The 18,359-nt window shown below is 41.0% G+C and overlaps 1 protein-coding gene across 1 annotated transcript in view; it reads left to right on the top strand.

The window, feature by feature from the left end:
• LOC102787874 (protein kinase C-binding protein NELL1-like) overlaps positions 1 to 18,359 on the top strand; it is a 299,433-nt gene that overhangs the window by 200,113 nt on the left and 80,961 nt on the right. The gene's annotated exons all lie outside the window — the stretch shown is intronic.

Here is an 18,359-nt window from a genome sequence, read left to right as displayed (position 1 = left end):
TGTGCAATGGCACTGGAGCTAGCTGACAGTTTTCCTTTGGCTTGTGAGACAAAAGAAAAAAAATCACCTCACCTGTAGCCAAGAGCAAGCTGTAAGTGGTTATGACTACTTTCTTTCATTTATTGCAGTCTTTCCAATGGGATCTGTGGCAATGTTGTGTGGTCTGTTGGCTTTGTTAATTGAAAATTCGGATAGATTGCCCTGAAGGTTTGCACAGGGATTCTAAGTAACCAGAGGATGAAGCCAGGAAATTCCCCTAATCATGCAACTTTCTCTTAGCACCACAAGCAGGCAGGCATTTTGGTTTACAGTGTCAGCAACTTATGGATAACTGATCATCCTGAGAGTATTCAGTGCAGTTCTTTACAACCAGATATATGCAAATATATCTCTCTCAAGATACGCCTTACTTTCAGTCTTAACTAGATATTGTTTTTAGTGCAAATCTTTATGTATGCTAATACACTCACTGCTAATCATTTCCACCCACCCCAGTACCTACCCCTAGCTGTAATACTGGCTGACTTGTGGTATGCTAGGTTTACCTAATGAGTAGAGTCCCATACACTCCTGTGCTAAAATGCACCATTATAAAAAGCATGTTTACAGCCTGGTACAGACTATCCTCTGTCAATAGTTTCCCAGTTTATAACAACAACAGTGGGGATGTTTAGTTGTTTTGTTTTGTTTTTCTAATTCATCCATAAATTCCTCACCATCTACTTGGATGTCACTTTGATTGGCAGATGTCCCGACACAGACAGCTGAGTGTTGTCTGCTAGGCCTCACCTCCGGTAATTGGACTCACTGAACTGCATCTATTCTGTGTCTGTACTGTGTGTTCCTTTCTGGGAAGTTAAATTATATGACAAATAATATGACCTGCTGTTTAATTTGGCCAATCCCAAAAAGTGATGGAAATTCTGGCATTTAACTAGCATGTTACTCTGGACTAAGAATAATCCTTTAATCCTTTAATTGTCCACAAGGGGAAATTTGTTTGTAACAGCAGCCAAAAAGACACATATACAAACAAAGAGTACACAGGACACAGAACAGAAACATACACACTTTTCTTATATATTTACATTAAGGACAATGGTTACTATATACAGAGTACTGTACCGTTATTAAATTAAATAAAAATAACTACAGATAAGAGGCAAACCATGTTGTAGTGCGAATTGGTTGATTAAATTATTGCAGTTACAGCATTGATGTAAACATCTATGTTTGTTGGGAGCAGTTCTGATTGTACAGTCCGACAGCTGCAGGGAGGAAGGACCTGCGGAAACGCTCCTTCATGCATCTAGGATGCAGCAGTCTGTCACTGAAGGAGCTCTGCAGTTCAGCAACATTTACATGCATGGGGTGGGAGACTCTGTCCATCAGAGATGTTATTTTGGCCAGAGTCCTTCCGTCTCCCACCACCTGCACTGGGTCCAGGGTGCATCCCAGAACAGAGCTGGCCTTCCTAATGAGTTTGTCCAACCTCTTCCTCTCAGCTGCCGATAAACTGCTGCTCCAACATACAACACTGTAAAAAATGACAGATGCCACCACAGAGTCATAGAAGGTCTTTAAAAGCGCTCCCTGGACTCCAAATGACCTCAGCCGCCTCAGCAGGTAGAGTCTGCTCTGACCCTTCCTGTAAAGAGCATCAGTGTTGTGGCCCCAGTCCAGTTTATTATTCAGGTGAACACCCAGGTACCTATATGAGTCCACTATCTCAATGTCCACTCCCTGGATGTTCACCAGTGTCAGTGTGGTAGGTCTGCGTCTCCGGAAGTCCACCAACAACTCCTTCGTTTTCCCGGCGTTGATCAGCAGGTGGTTTTGCTGACACCAGTCTACAAAGTCCAGAGTCCACTGTCTGTACTCTGAGTCATCCTCACCTGTGATGAGGCTGACTATGGCAGAGTCATCAGAGAACTTCTGTAGGTGGGGAGTTTATGGAGAAGTCTGCAGTGTAGAGGGTGAAGAGGAACGGTGCCAGTACAGTTCCCTGTGGGGCCCCCGTACTTCAGACCAGTGTATCACAGACACAGCCCTGTGACCTCACATACTGTGGACGTTCTGTGAGGTAGTCCAGTATCCACTGGGACATGTGGTGGTCCACTCCCGATAGCTCCAGCTTGTCTCTCAGAAGTCGTGGCTGGATGGTGTTAAAAGCACTGGAGAAATCAAAGAACATGATCCTCACAGTGCTTCCAGGCTTCTCCAGGTGAGTCAGAGCTCGGTGCAGGAGGTAGATGATGGCGTTCTCCACCCCAGTGCCAGGTTGGTAAGCAAACTGCAGCGGATCCAATGAAGACCTCACCAGGGGGCGCAGATGGTTTAGAACCAACCTCTCGAGGGTCTTCATCAGATGCGATGTCAGGGCTACCGGCCTGTAGCTGCTGAGGTCCTTGGGATGGGAGGTCTTTGGTACCGATACCACACAGGAGGTCTTCCACAGCTTCCACTAAATAACCGATATGAGTGTGTCATTGGAACCACGCAGAATGCCGCTTACAAACCAAGCTTGTTAGTATTAGCTGATAATTTAGAAATCCACCTGTTCATCTAAATTTCATGCCTCAGGATCCAAAAGACTAACGTGGTGGTGAGATTAATGCTGAGGCTTCACATTGTCAAGTTCAAAAAAATGGGTTGATGTCACAGTCGCTGTCACAGTCTATATTTAGTATATAGACTATGGTTAAAATACATACCATATTTCAAGGGGTTTATGCTGCCAATCTGGATATTGAACTAAGCAGCTAGCTGTCTGATCTGCTGTTTCACCACCTTTTCAGGTGTCTCTGCTGCAAAGATACAGTAAAGAGCAACACACAAAAATAAAGGACGGTGACTCAGACTGTACTCGTGACTCACCTGGAAAGAGATCCACGAATTAAAATGTCCCAGATTATTCATATAATGTTATTTTATGCATAATGGTTAAAAAGGTTAAAGCTTCTTTACTAACCATAAACACAAATAAATCTACAACAGATAATAACTATAATTGTATTACTTTATTTTATAGTTTTATTTGTAAAGCACTTTTCAAAACAGAGTTAAGTGCTTCACAGTTCAAATAAAAGCCACACATTTAAAATAAGTGTATATGTTCAAACATACAGGCACATAAACAGACAGAAAATCAGCCATACTGGCAGACATGAATTCCAACAAGTTGTTGCAAACTATGGCCAAAAATGAAGGGGGAAAGATTAAGGAAATGCTAACCTATAAAAATGAGTTTTCCGCTGTCATTTAAAAGAAATAACAGAGTGAGCCAAACCGATTCACTGAGGAAAGCTGTTCTGCAGTTTGGGCGCAACAACCTCAAAAGCATGATCTCTGGTTTTAAAATCAAAGCGAATGTCACTTAGGAGACACTGTTTAGACGATGGGAAAGGCCGGCTACACTGAAAAGGTCTTAGAATCTCTGTTATATAAGCAGGGGCCTGTCCATGTAGAGCTTTATATGTTAATAGCAGAATTTTAAAGTGGATCCTAAATTTCACTGCAAGCCAGTGAAGGATTGCAAGGATGGGTATAATATGTGACCGCCTGCTAGTTTTTGTTAGTGCAGAATGCAGCAGCAAGGCTGCTAATTGGAGACGAGCTATGGAGGACTGAGAGACACACGTGAAAATTGAATTATTATAATCAAGGAGAAAATTAAAGTGTGCACAAAAAGTTCAAGGTGATTGAATGACAGTAAAGGTTTGATTTTTTACAATATTTCTGAGATGAAGGAAACAAGACTGTGTGAGCTTTGGTTTTCAAAATTCAGGTGTTGGTCAAAGATGATGCCAAGGTTTTTAACAGAAACAAGGTTCATGTTATTGGTCAGGGGAGTGATGATTACATCACTAACCTCCTTAGAGAAATTGTCTGGGCCAAGCACTAGAAGCTCAGTTTAACAGGAGTTGAGATGAACGCAATTTGAATACATTCTTTGAGGCAGGAGAGGCTGCCAAACTATAAATGTTTATCACCTGCATAGCAATGGTACGAGATTCCATAGGTGCATATAAAGAAAACGGAATTGGTCTAAGGACTGAGCCCTGGGGGACTCCACATACTAGCAGTGCAGATGAGGACGTACGCTGATTAATATGAATTCTGAAGTATCTGTTTGATAAGTAGAAGAAAATCATTTGTGAGCACTACCAGTGATGCCAACCCAGTTTTGTTTGTTAATACAAGTAGCATGATCAATAGTATCGAAGGCTGCAGATAAGTCAAGCAGGACTAAAATGGAATGGTCTGTAGCTGTCAGGTAATTATATATAATGTAAAGGACAATGTCCATCTACCAATTGGACATGGACATTGACACAGTGCGATTTCTCTCTCTCCTAGTGAAGGCGCTTGTTTACATTTTGCTCTTGAGGAGAGTACACAATAAAAATGAATGAGTGATTCTCGTAATTGGGTCCAGATAATACTATGATTCACATGTGTGTCAGTAGATCTCAATATTTGCTGCAGCTTTCACACTGACTCATGCTGCTGGTCCAATGATTCACATGCATTTTAAAAAAAGCATGTTGGTGTCCATCAGCCGCCAGGCACTGCTGCTTTGCAACTGTCCTGCTGAAACTTTTACTTCATTATCTGAAATTAAAGCATACACAGAAGTGAATGCAAACTGATAAATGCCTCTGCAGTTGTCTTTTTAAAGCTTTAAAGCTCAGCGTGTGATGGAATAAGAATGGCTGATTGCTGCCATTTATTCATTTAATGGCTTTTCTACCCTAGATATTTTAGATTAAAAAGAACAAACGTATAACAGCATTGTTTCCCGACCTTCTCAGAGGTATATGTCAGGACAAAGTACAGAAGCAGCTTCAGCAAAATATATGCCCACTTTTAACAGCACAAATGCTCCGTTTAAATGTAGATCTGTTGCTGTTTTACAGTATACATTGCACTGACTACTGGTCTAGCATAGCTTGCTTAAAACGTTCCTCTCTTTCCATTAGGTAGGTTGCCCTTTGCATTTTACATGCACCTGCAAAGGCAGACTGACAATACCGAGGTAATGGGTGTCAACCCTGTTTGCTCGAATGTTTTTCCTATTGCTTTGTGTTTTAAAGATGTATATTTATTCATGATTTCAAAGTAAAAAAGAAATCATCGTAGTAACTTGTGTCTTGCAGGCTACAGATTGATCCTTTTGTTTAGAGCAGCATGCTTTCTTAAGAGTAAATAGAATGTGCTTGGTTGCTGCTCAGTGTTCCTCCAGAGAAAGTGCTCTTTAATTAGCTCGCAGTTGGCAGCAACGCAGGGACAAGGATCCATGGACAATCAATCCATTTTGCAGCTTGTAAACTGTCCTGGCAGCTGACTGGGAGCCCAAGGAGCACTCTCTGCATCTGCTGGGAGAGATAAATCGTCTCGCTGTCTCCCTTTTCAACCTTCCTGCTTTTCCTTCAGCTTCTCCCCGAGGGTGTCAGATCTTGTGCATGGATGTAAAACAGAGTTAGCGTTCACAGCTTAAGGTGGTGACTGCTCATATTTCACAATGTTAATGTGATTGCACTTTAGCTTGTGTAATTGGTTGCTTGTGCTGGAATCTGTATTGTTATTCTGCATTGTGTCTAGATCTTAAAAGGTTTTTGGTAATGATATTGTTGCAACTGCATTGAGGAGGAGACACAAAACTGGAAACCAGTTTTTTTCTTGTCTCTTATTCTATCAGGCAATTAGCATGGAGAAAGTGAACCCAAGCTTTTCAGTAAACTGCAAATTCGCTTCAGTCTTTGCAGTTGTGGAACTTTAACTATTAAATATAATGGAAGCAGTGTTTCGTCATTTATACGTTTCTCCTTTTCAAATATTATTTCAAATAAATTGCCAAATGCTTTAACCAGTTGATTGGTAGAGTTTGTGGATGTGTTCCTTTTTAGAGAAGCAGCTGAATTATATTGAGGACCACCATGAATACAGTCTGGCTAGCGAGTAAGTCGCTCAGGAAAATCCCTCCGCAAGTAAAAATGGTAAATGGCCTGTATTTGTATAGCGCTTTACTAGTCCCTAAAGACCCCAAAGCGCTTTACACATCCAGTCATCCACCCATTCACACACTGGTGATGGCAAGCTACATTGTAGCCACAGCCACCCTGGCAGAGATGAGGCTGCCGGACACTGGTGCCACCGGGCCTTCTGACTACGACCAGTAGGCAACGGGTGAAGTGTCTTGCCCAAGTACACAACGACCGAGACTGTCCGAGCCAGGGCTCGAACCGGCAACCTTCCAATTACAAGGCGACCTCCCAACTCTTGAGCCACGATCGCCCTTAAGTAATGGCGTAGTTGATGCAGGATGGCAGTTTAGCTACTTGGGAACCGTGGTTCTTCTCCAATCTGTCTGAAAGTGATTCCAGTCCAAGTTTGGAAACACGAGTCATGCAAGTCACCAGTCATGCAGTCACCTCACAGTTGCAAGTGGTTGCCCAGCGGTTGTTGCATCCATGAATTTTTTTTGTAGTTACAACGAGATTGCATTGCTGTTTTTACTCTAGTGTGACTGAGCTGTCAATTACAGATGCTGTCAAGCTCTCAGGAAGGTGAAAGAATTAAAAAATAAACAAATGCTAAAAGGAATTACCAGATATACTTTCCAAGCAGAAATGAGGCAGAGAGGGACTGCAAATGAAAAATGTCCTTCACTCTTGCATGTTTGTTTGTTTGCTTCTTCCTGCCATTGCTTCTGGACAGAGTTCATGGATGTATCACATGTGTCTCAACAGACATGATGCATCTGTCAACTTCTTCCACACACAGACCACGAGCTTACTTTACTCCAGGCCCCACCCTTAGTTTTACAATATGAGCAGCTCCTTCCTTGGAGGAACACTGGCTATAGTTCCCTTACACAGCATGTATAACCTTTTGCTTTAGTTTTTCTCAACTGTCTCTCTCCTGCTTGGTGGAGGGGATTGTCCTTTGTGAAAACAGCACCATACAAACAATAGGAGGCCAAGGTAATTGTGGTTCCACTTGATTTCACCTCTATAGTAAGCAAGCAGCTCTGGAGAAACACTGGAAGAATGGAGGGAGAAAGAGAGGTGGCAGAAAGTGTGAGGCTTCTGTACTTTCCCCTCTCGAAGTTTGTATTCAGCCTAAAGCAGTCTGGGATGTTTACCTGCTGCCTGAATGTTCAAAATAACATCTGGTGTCCCTATTTAAAGGGCATTTGATGTAGGAGGGATTATATGTGCATGATTTGTAAAATAATGTTGTCATTATCACTGGTGTTCACACTCCCCACCTTAGGGATCACTTGTCAGTCAAACCATATGTTTTAAAAAAGGTGCTGTACCCGCACTAACCCACCTGCTTGCATGGATCGTATGCAGTGTTTCTGTGCTGTAACATGGTACTTACACTCACCAGCCCCTACATTCTAAGTTTGCCTAAAAAACTGCTTTAATTTTTCCTGTCAACAAGGTGCTGGAAACATTCGTCACAGATTTTTTTTTCAGTATTGACTTGACACGGCATAGCATCATGGAGTTGCTTCAGATTTCTTGGCTGCACATCCATGCTGCGAACTTCCAGTTGCCAAAGATGCTCTATTGGATTGATATCTGGTGACTTTGGATGTCGTTTGAGTACAGTGAAGCCACTTCCATGTTCAGGAAACCAGTTTGAGAGGATGTGAGCTTAAAGACAGGGTGTGTTATACTCGTGAACGCAGTCATCGGAAGACGGGTACATTAAGGCCATGGGATGGATATGATCTCAGGTAGACTGTGGTGTGCGCAGTGCGTCAAGAGAATATTCCCCACACCATTGCACCATCAGCCGCTTTCTCGTTATGTCAAATTCTGCCCCTGGCATCCAAATGACACAGCAGAAATTCTCATCAGACCAGACTATGTTTTTTCCAATCCTGTTGTCCAGTGTTGTGCATTCAGAGATGTTCTTGTGTGTACTTTAGTCATAATAAGTGGTTGTTACCTGTGCCTTCCTATTCCCAGCTTGACCTGACCTCTTACATGAACAAACATTTTTACCGAGAGAGCAGGTCCGCAGTGGATGATGTATTTTTGTTTTCATACCATTCTCTGTTAACCCCAGAGATGGTAATGTCAGAAAGTTCCAATAGATCAGTATGTGAGTCCAAACCATCTGGCACTAACAACCATGCCACACTAAAAATCACTTTAATGACCTTCCTTCTCCATTATGATGCTCACCTTGAACTTTCTATGACTGGCTCTTTAGATATTTGCATTAACAGTCAGTTAAACGGGTGTACCTGTTCAACTGTGGCCAGTGAGCATATATTTACACACACAAATAAAGTCTTAACTTGTGTCCGCCATGTATTATATCACCACACAAGTTTTCAGTTTGCAAAAAAAATGAATAAACAAACATCACTGACCCTAGGCGTTCCTTTGAGCATGTCCCTGTGTTGCCTTGTTTGTAGTCTCTGTTATGCTTTTTAGTAACTTTCATGTTCTTTCAGTGCTAAGCTAACAGAGGCTTTCCTGCTGTAATTAGAACACCAAAGAGGTAGTTAGAAAGTGAGTGTGGTGTCTTTTTTCCCTCAGGGCACCTCTGATTGTGAGCTCTCAGCATGTTCATTCCTTGCTTTTGTATGCTGGTTAATGTGAGCACAAACATGCTAATTGCAGTCAAACAAAATGTTCCAAGTGACACTTCTAGGCTACAGATTGGCTGCTTTGGTTATTATAGTCCTTATGGTTTGTTTCTGTCCTGGTAACATGGATGACTGCTAATCCCTTTGTTACCCCAGCTGCACTAATGGAATCAAACACAACAACAAAACGAGTACAGTTAAGGTAATTTGTTTGAACTTCACAAGTGAACAAGAGCTCAAATGTTTTGCTAGTACAAGGATGTTATGATTTACCGCTTTATAATTATGTTATACTTGCACTTATAATCTCTGGGTGTTAGATGATTTGCTTTCTGCATTAAGCAGGTGCTGATAAGGCTCGCAGTGGACATGAAACAGTACGTGTATAAAGAACTTGATGTCATCAGGTTGGTTGGTTGGTTGGTTGGTTAGTGTGTTAGTTGCGATCAATTGATTTACATTAGCTTCTGTGAGGTAAATAATTCCAGATCCAATAACTCCAGGGTTTTGTTTGTTTTGTTTTTTTAAAAAGGACTACAAGTAAAATTCAGCTGCGACAATGTTTTTTATGTTAAAAATTATATTGTTGTTTAAATTAAATGAATTTTTGTTGTTTGTTCTCATCTGAAAACATTTATCTCGACTAATGATAGCTCTGAGAAGCATAAGCTGTGCCTGGAATGACATTAAAACAATCAGGGCAGATCTTGCAAGCACCATAATATTTCCACTTTACAGAAATCTCCAGTCTTCAAATATTTCAAGCTTGAAATTGTTACATTTTTATCAGTTTTTTGATATAAGTATGTTTTTAAAAAAAATCACACCAATATCATTAGTCTGCCTATTGTTCCTTCATTTTATAAAAAGTGGTGCTATTTTTACATTATTAACTTAAATAACATAAAAAAAGATTCATCAGCTAAGTAGCATGCTGATGAAGACATGTATATTTCTCTTCTGTCCTCATCTGCACTCTAATAATCAATACTTGTTTTTGTTTTTTTTTAAAAATCCTGCTGTTCATGATCTGCGCAGTTGTTGCTGTATGGCTGACCAAAAGAAGCTGCCATTAATTTCATGCATCAGTTGCCACATATATTCTTCTAAAACCAGCAAAGGAAAAGGCTGCATCCCCCCTCCCCCACCCCAAGATGCATTACATGTTTAATGAAAATTTAATCAAATCGAATTCCAATTATACATCTAATGATTGTGCAGCCCAGGTGTGACGAGCCTGAAAACCTTGGCAACTCGCCCTGTATATATTAAACATTCAAAAATAGGGGTCATGCTGTTAAACTGGCCAGGCACCAGCCAATTTAATAAGCCCATCAAACGCAGTTTGGGAAAGCAGGGAAGGGGCCAGAAAAGTTACCCTTACTCCTCACTTTCATCCATTTGTAATTCCCTCTGAGAAAGCTGGTGTTTATATTTAGCTTCGCTGTGAAGGTTCAATGTAAGGAGCGTTTCTTCTTGCTCATCAGACTGTACAACCATCCAAAGTGATGTCTGTAATCATGTTATGCTCCTTTTCTCCAAGACTGTCTCTTCTTCTTTGATGCATTGTCTTCCTGTTCCCTTGGCTGAATACAGACCGAGCTGCGTAGAATAATATGTGACTGTGACTATGCATGGGAGGGATGTTTACTGACAGAGCACATTAATGGAACATGCTTTCATTAATGTGAATTGCAACCTGAATGTCTTTATTGCCTTTAGCTGTGTAATTCATTGGGTATCAAAGGAGTTGTATTTCAATTATGAGCTGCTGCTATTGCACAGAAAGGATTTAAACTGTGTGGTTAGGTGCATTGTGTACACAAACATATTATATCCAACATGATGTGAGGCACTTATGTTTTAAAGTAAGAGGTCAATAATTGCACACAAATGCAACTTAGGTGCATAACACATTATATGATGTGAAAATAAAATTAAAGCCCCATTAATTATAGTGAAGTACCAGTGGTGGTGGGGCGGGGCAAGACACACTATATGGATGTGGGAGTACTGGGACAGACCTCTTGATCTTTAAATGCAGTCTTTTCAGTCCCATTGCATAATGGATAAAAGTCAAAGTTCCAAACGACCTCTGAAATTAACATCTGCACAAAAACTGTGTGCCAGGAGCTTCGTGGCGTTTCCATGGCTGCGCAGATGTGTTTTAGGTGTACCATTTGTTTCCAGTGTAGTCTATACTATAATATATACTATGATTTCTTTCTAGATTTTTAGAACAGTTGTGCAGTTTTTAATAACTTTAGACCAGACACATGGGAAACTGATCCACTGCATGCCTCCTCTAAAGGAAAAACAGCTCTTAGACCCTAAGGAGGGTGCCTGTTTATTAGAGGGGGTCAATGGACTAGTGACTTTGATACTGATTGTGTTTGAGAGCATGGAAACAGTGACCTGGCCTCAAGAGAAAATAAGAAAAAAGACAAGAGAAAGAAACAAGGACAGACAGAAAAGAAAATGGGATGGAGGTTGCATTCCATTCCAGCTTCCATTACTGTAATATACTACAATACATAAGTGATTGGGACTACTAATGCATTACCGGTCTTATACTGGAATGTAATGCATAATGGAAATGGAAAAAAAGATTTTAAAAAACGTTATGAAAAAGAATATTATTTGTGCATCATTTCCCAACCTGTTGAAGGCCAAGCAGGGGAACGGTGCACAAACTGCTTCATTTATTATAACAATAGTAATAGTCCAAGAAATCATTAAAAAAAAAAAAACATATGACTTGCATGCAGTATCAAAACAAAAGTTGTAATTAAAAAGTAAACTGCCTCTTGAACGGTAGAATACCACAGACAAGTGAAGAATTTTCTGCAACATATTTTAGGGAATCCATGTCCTTCGAAGCTAAATGCTATGACAGGCAGTCAATATTTCTTCCCCTGTGACATGGAACAGATCTCTGCTGAGTTTGAATCTTGTCAAGGTGAGCAGCAAGGCTGAGGCGGAAAGTGAGCTTGATGACTTTGTGTTGCCAGAAAAAAAAAAGATGAAAAAACCCTTGAAATTTCTGCCATGCTCTGGTCTGTTTTATGGGCCTGTCACTGGTCATTAAATTTCACATTACTGAAGTGTGCAGCGTGACATTACTGAACGAGGTGTCGATTGAAGCTTAAGAGATGAGGACATGTTTTAGAAATTTATTATGTAAAGTCAAAGTGAATCACGAGGTGTTAGTTTTACTAGCCTAGGCACCCTTTCTGGATACAGACACCCTGGTCACCACCAAAGGGTAGTGTTACCACTACACCATCCAGCTGCTATTGACATTGTCTGCCAGAGAGAAGAAGTGGCTGGTATCCTAAACACGCCCCCTCAGGTGGTTGATAATGACCAAGCTAAGATTCTGTCGGACTTCCAGATATAGACGAGCAAACTGGTGATGGCTAACCAACCGGACATAGTAGTGGCGTACAAGCAGAGGAAAATGACAGATGTAGATTTACAAGTGATAGCAACATCAGGAAGAAGGCACATGAGAAGATCGAGAACTACCAAGGGCTCTCTTCCACACCATGTCTGCTGTTCTGTCGTCCTTCTCTCACCCCAACCAGTCGCTGCAGATGGCCGCCCCTCCCTGAGCCTGGTTCTGCTGGAGGTTTCTTCCGGTTAAAAGGGAGTTTTTGCCTTCCCACTGTCACCAAAGTGCCTGCTCATAGGGGGTCATATGATTGGGTTGGGTTTTTCTCTGTATGTATTATTGTAGGGCAGGGGTAGGCAACTCCAGGCCTCGAGTGTCCTGCAGGTTTTAGATGTGTCCTTGATCAAACACAGCTGATTCAAATGGCTAAATTACCTCCTCAACATGTCTTGAAGTTCTCCAGGGGGCTGGTAATGGACTAATCATTTGATTCAGGTGTGCTGACACAGGGTGAGATCTAAAACCTGCAGGACACTGGCACTCGAGGCCTGGCGTTGCCTACCCCTGTTGTAGGGTCTACCTTACAATATAAAGCACCTTGAGGGAACTGTTGTGATTTGTATAAATAAAATTGAATTGAATTGAATTGAGAGCTTGAGAAGATGTGGAGGGTGAAGGCACACTTTTAGATAGGACACTAGGACAGTGGTCCAAGGTAGGTGAGTGTCTCCAGCAGATCCCAAGAACATCCGAGATCTCTGTGCAGTAGCATGGGTTTGGCGCAGGACCCGAGCTTGAAGGATAAAGACTAAATATATAAAATGCAGAAAAGAAAAACAATTTGAAAAACTTCTCACCTGATTATCAAAGTGACAAAATCATCTTTAAATCTTGAAAATATGGTAAAACTGTGCTGCACACTATATCCTCAATGACATTATGCCTGATCTAGTTTGCTTACAGTTTGCCAGCCTTAATTTTAGTCAGTTTGTTGAGCTTTTTGAGCTGGGCCTGTGGGCTTTCACTTCACCGTGAACACTAATTACAACTGAATGTGTCTAAGGTCTTTGATGCTGGAGATCATAGCAGCAGAACAGTGCCCACTCAGTCTTGAAGAAAGAACGTGGCTCATCGTGTATATAAACTGCTAAGAAAAAAAGAAAGTATTGGAACACTTAGAAAACACAATGAGATCACAATAAGGGGGGAAAGGATCATGCTGAATATCTATCCTGATGTGAACTGGGTAATGATTTTTAGGAATGAAAAGATGCCACATTGTCTGATGGAAATGAAAATTATCAACCTACAGTGAGCGAAGTTTAAAGACACCCCAAAAATCAAAGTGAAAAAATAATTCGGCAGGCTAGGCCATGTTACCGAAATTTCATTGTAGCAACTTAAAATGTGAATTGGTAGTTTGTAAAGCTCCTAACGAGAAAATGGATGGTGTCCTAGGGGATCTCCTATCAGATCTGAACCATACCATCACTGAGCACCCAGGCAGTCTCAGGTGCAACCTTGTGGTGTTGAAAGCAATGTCATGCCCCAGGATGAACCTAGGACCCATTGCTGAAAGATGTTATAGGCAGCGCAACGGTCTTAACAGCTTCTCCGGGCCCTTTCATGTCTGTCACGTAATCAGGGTGAACCTGCTCTCATTTGTGAAAAGCACAGAGAGCCAGTGGTGGTCCTGCCAGTTCAGGTATTCTTTTGGTGGCATGGTGAGCAGAGAACAAGCACAGAGCCTGCTAAAGGACATCTCATGTTTCTGAATGCTTGATTAGTTGGGTTACACCAGTGGCGTGTGGGAGGTCATTCTGTATCTCTGGCAGCGCTCATGCTGTTCCTCCTTGCAGTCCTGCTGATGGGTTGGGAACAATCTACGGCCTTGTCCAGGTCTCCTGTATGTGAGTCCTTCTTCTGTATAAACACTGCATACATTTCAGATATGTTCTACTATTATTCACAGACATTTTTGCCAGAGGTGTCTAAAATACCACAAAGGTATTGTGCTGGATTTATGTCATGAGACCTGCCCATGTCATAGTTTCCCTTTTTTCATTTTCAGAAACTGTTGTGTGATTTTGACAGTGTGCTTTGGATCATTATCGTGCTTGAATGTTCTTCCTCTGCGAAGGCGAAATTGGGACTCAACTTGTCAGCAAGCATTTTGGTACATCCAACAGGCATTCATGGTGCCATCTGTAAATGTCATCGCTCCAGCACCTTTTGTACTTATGCTGCCCCATTTCATCATACTCCCACCTGCACTGTCAGGACTATGCATTCACTGGAGTGCTGGCCAGAGTGACAGTAAGCAGGATGGATCCTAGCTGAGCAAATGTGTCATAGTCTCAACTGACTAAAGAATCTGCCCCCAGTATTTATTCATCAGGCCTTTTAAAGTTTCATCATGTAGTTTGTGCTAAAGAGCACCTTCAGACAGCAACTGTGATTTGTAGTCCTGTAACTTGTTCTACCCGATCACCATTGCAGCTGTGCATCCACTGATTTTTAGTTGCTCTTAGTCTTTTCAATCTTTTTAAAGTCACACAATCATATTATAAATAATTTCTGATATTTTTTTATGTGGAGCCTGATAACGTTTAGATCATGGATGTATTCAGGTTTATTGCACCAAGTTTCTAACTTGGCAGTCTCCATTTTCAAAAAGGCCTCCGTGAAGATTTGTTTCTTTGTAAGAGGAAATACTCTACATGTGGATTTTTAAATAATGCAAATGTTTAGTGTTCATGTCATTGTGACTCATTCACTTTTTTGTTCAAATAACTCTAGTTTTGATGAAAAACATGTTATTTTCTTATCAAAATGAGAAAATAACCTCTGCCTCTGATCTGCCTATTAGCATCTGTTGACAGTGCAGAAGTCTCCGTGAGTGCTGCGGCCACTGTCCGTGGCTCTGACGATCAGCCATTATGCATCATTAGCCCAGTGCTTTGGGATTTCACCTCAGCATGTCCAGATCTGACACCACATCACTCTGTAATCATCACTAATTAGATCCATCTGATATAGATGTACAGCATGCTCATATTAAGCTGCTGTCTCCTGGAGAATCACTGAAGTATCTACACCAGTGTTATGATGTTCCAGTGAAACATTTATTAGTGAACAGATTCTTGTACTGAATAAACTTTTATAACGAATACTATATACAGATACTGTATATTGTAACTGATACTATAACTGACCACTGATGGTTATCAGTGAATAAGAGTTGCCACAGCTGCTAGATGTAAATACATTAAAATACAGTTCCCACATTAGCCAGTGTTAGCTTAACAAAATAGGAGCATTGGAAATTATATTAAAATGCAGTTAAATGAATCGCTAATAAATAGTTAAAAAAATTCAGTAGCAGAGTAGTCATTGCTTTGGAGATCATATGAACTCTCATACATTGTGGATTCATTTGTGTTTTCTTTTTGTCAGGATTCTTTTTCTGCAATGCAAAAATCTGTCCAAAAGTAGATGCACAAAACGATTTCCCAGGAGAAAACAGCCTACTATGAGCTTCCAGGCTGATTACAACCAGTATGAAAAGTATTTCCTTGGATGTCCATTTTGAGTGCTGTGTGATAGTCAAGATTCGGTTTTTCATTTACTGTTTGGTGTTGATTTATTGAGCACATGGAACGCAATTTTACCAAAGTAATTCAATCTATCCTTTTTTTTCTGTTATTTGATCCCTCCATTGTGCGTCTTTCTAATCAGTGATATTTGTTAGTGATGTCTAAAGAACTCTATTGTGTAGTAACTCAATGCAAGGTGTATTTATGAAGTCGTGAACTGCTGCCAAAAACTTTTATCTACTACTTTAACTTTTTCCTTTTTGATGGCAGACACAAGAAAAAAGTAGCAGTGCCGAGACAGAAGGTTCAAACCTCCACACCAGCTGCATAGTGAAAGCAGCATCAGCAGCAAAAGTAGCATCAGTTAAAAGTCATTCATGCATCTGACACAGAACATTCATCCAGAGGCCTGCTGTGCACTCCAGCACTTTTTGGCAGCACTCATAGCTCAGTATGCAATTCATGTAGTTACATGCATGAGTCACAAGAAAATAGACTTGACTTGTGAAGAGGCATGCAGGGTATACCTGCAATTAAAAAAATAAATAAATAAACATGGAAGAAGCTGGTGAAGACTGATACATAGGCTAGCTGTGCAATGATAAAATTCAAAGCATATACAGAACATTCGAGGAATGTAAGACATAACTGGTACTGACGCCTCGGCACGTATGAGCCTTTCCATGCAAACGTTGTAGCAGTCTTGTTCAAAACTTCCCACAGTTATTGTTACTCTTGCTGGTTCCTCCTTCACCTCCAGCCGGTCGCGGCAGATGATGAGACTGGTTCTGTCAGAAGTTTCTTCCTGTTAAAATGGAGTTTTTCGTTCCCACTGTTGCCAAGTGCTTGCTTTTTTATGGTCTTTTGCTTTGTTGGCATCAACAATTACAAATTTCAGAGCATAAAGTGGCTGCTGATTGTTGAGAGAAGGTTTGAGGAGTGTTTAATAGGAGTTGTAATCACCAAGTCCAAACCTATTAAATGTCTGTGACTTTGGAAAAAGTTACCTGAGAGCTGAAATCCCTTTGGCTGTCTATTTTTTAATGGCACAATTTTTCCACTTTAAAATTGTTGAAACCCCAAATAGTCTTGCCAGTTAAAAAATAGACCCCAAACCTTGCACAAATCACCATTTATTTCTTCATGAACTCTTGTTCCGTGAACTCAGAAAATGAAACATTAGCCATCAAAACCCTATACTGGGTCTCTAAAAGGGGGACACTATAGACAATAATGTTTTCCCACAAAAGGGTCACATTTCTGTCCTTTCTCCATAACTCTCCATAAGAAAGCAGAGATCAGAGTGAGCCGTTCAGGTTTATAGCCTCTTGTGACCTCAAAACAGTGCATGCTCATCCCCCTGCTGACAGAAAGACCCAGCAAATAAGCAGCTTCCACTCCCTGCTGGTTTTATTTCCACACTAGAGCTGCTTCTGACTACAGTAAAATGTCTCAGGTATGAGCAACACACTGCAAGTGTTCTCTTGTTAACTGTATATGGTATAAGCATGGTCACCTTGCCAGAAATTTTGGAAACAGAAAAGCCAAAAACATTGCCAACTGTATAACGAATTGGACCATCTGGGATGCAGGAATGTTGTTTTCATGTACAACAAAAATTGTTTATGCTCGTTCACACCCAGCTAGAGGGCAGCAGTGGTTTGAGCCCCCGTCTCCCCAGGTCTGCGTGCTAAAGTGTACTTGGGTGAGACACTGAACCCCAGAATTGCCCCTGATGTATATGATTGTGTATAAGTGTGCACAATGGGTTAAAGCACAGAAGTGACTAGAATTTAAAAAACCAAAACTGTGTGAATGTAGTATAAAAGCACTTTGAGTGGGAAGACTAGAAAATCACTATTTAAGTACCAGTCCATAGCAGTAGAAGGTAGTCAAAGGTCCACAGCCACATTTTTCCAGTGTAATGGCACTATATATGACATTACTCTCTGTACTCTTGTACAAAGAAGTCCCCGAGGTTTTGGGGGGAAAAACGCACAATAAATCTAAAGAGCAAAGGCTCTATTTCAGTAAGTGCAACGACAAGTGCAAAGCACAGACTGTGTAGGCTTTCTGAAGCAGCTGTTTTAGACACACACTTGCAGGGTTTTATTGTTGAATAAATGCAAAGTCGTCATAACCAGCACAGATGAGATATTAAATAATTCAATTAGAATTTTAAAAGAAAAATGCTGTCAATAACAGGTAACTGTGATCACTTTTTTCGATTTGCAGGAAAGTGCAACAATGAGTCCAACTCTTGCTGTAAATGTAAATACTTTTGATACACAATTTATTGTTGGCTGTTGTTGATGCAATCATCAGATTGGCAGCAAATTGAATTCGCACCAGGGGACATGCTTCTTTTCTCAGCACAATTTCTGGCACGATTTCCACCAACAGTTAGCTTTCCGCAGCCTCATTTGAATGAACCTCCCATCTGTTTGGCCTCCCTTGCTACCTGTAGCATTGTTCGAGTCGAACAAAAACACTGCACAGACAGGCAAAGGGAAATTTAAGGACCACAAAACCCCCAAAAGGTCGAAGGGTTTCTCGAACTCGCCATCCCAATGCCACAAAAATAGAGCCTTTAAGTGTGTTTTAGGATTTATTACAGCTTGTCAGTTCTTCACTTACTCATTATCTGTCAGTGTTGGCTTTCACTTTATAATTTTAAACTGGCCAGCAGACATTAAACAGCTTTAATAAGCAGCTGTGTCCATCAGTGTGGATTGTGTTGCTCTCACCGCCATTA

The sequence above is a fragment of the Neolamprologus brichardi genome, chromosome 1 (genome assembly GCF_056152115.1).
Source record: "Neolamprologus brichardi isolate AB-2024 chromosome 1, ASM5615211v1, whole genome shotgun sequence".
In the NCBI taxonomy this organism is placed as follows: Eukaryota; Metazoa; Chordata; class Actinopteri; order Cichliformes; family Cichlidae; genus Neolamprologus; species Neolamprologus brichardi.
The sequence above is the reverse complement of the archived record's forward strand: the minus strand, read 5'-3'. Positions and strand labels throughout refer to the sequence as shown.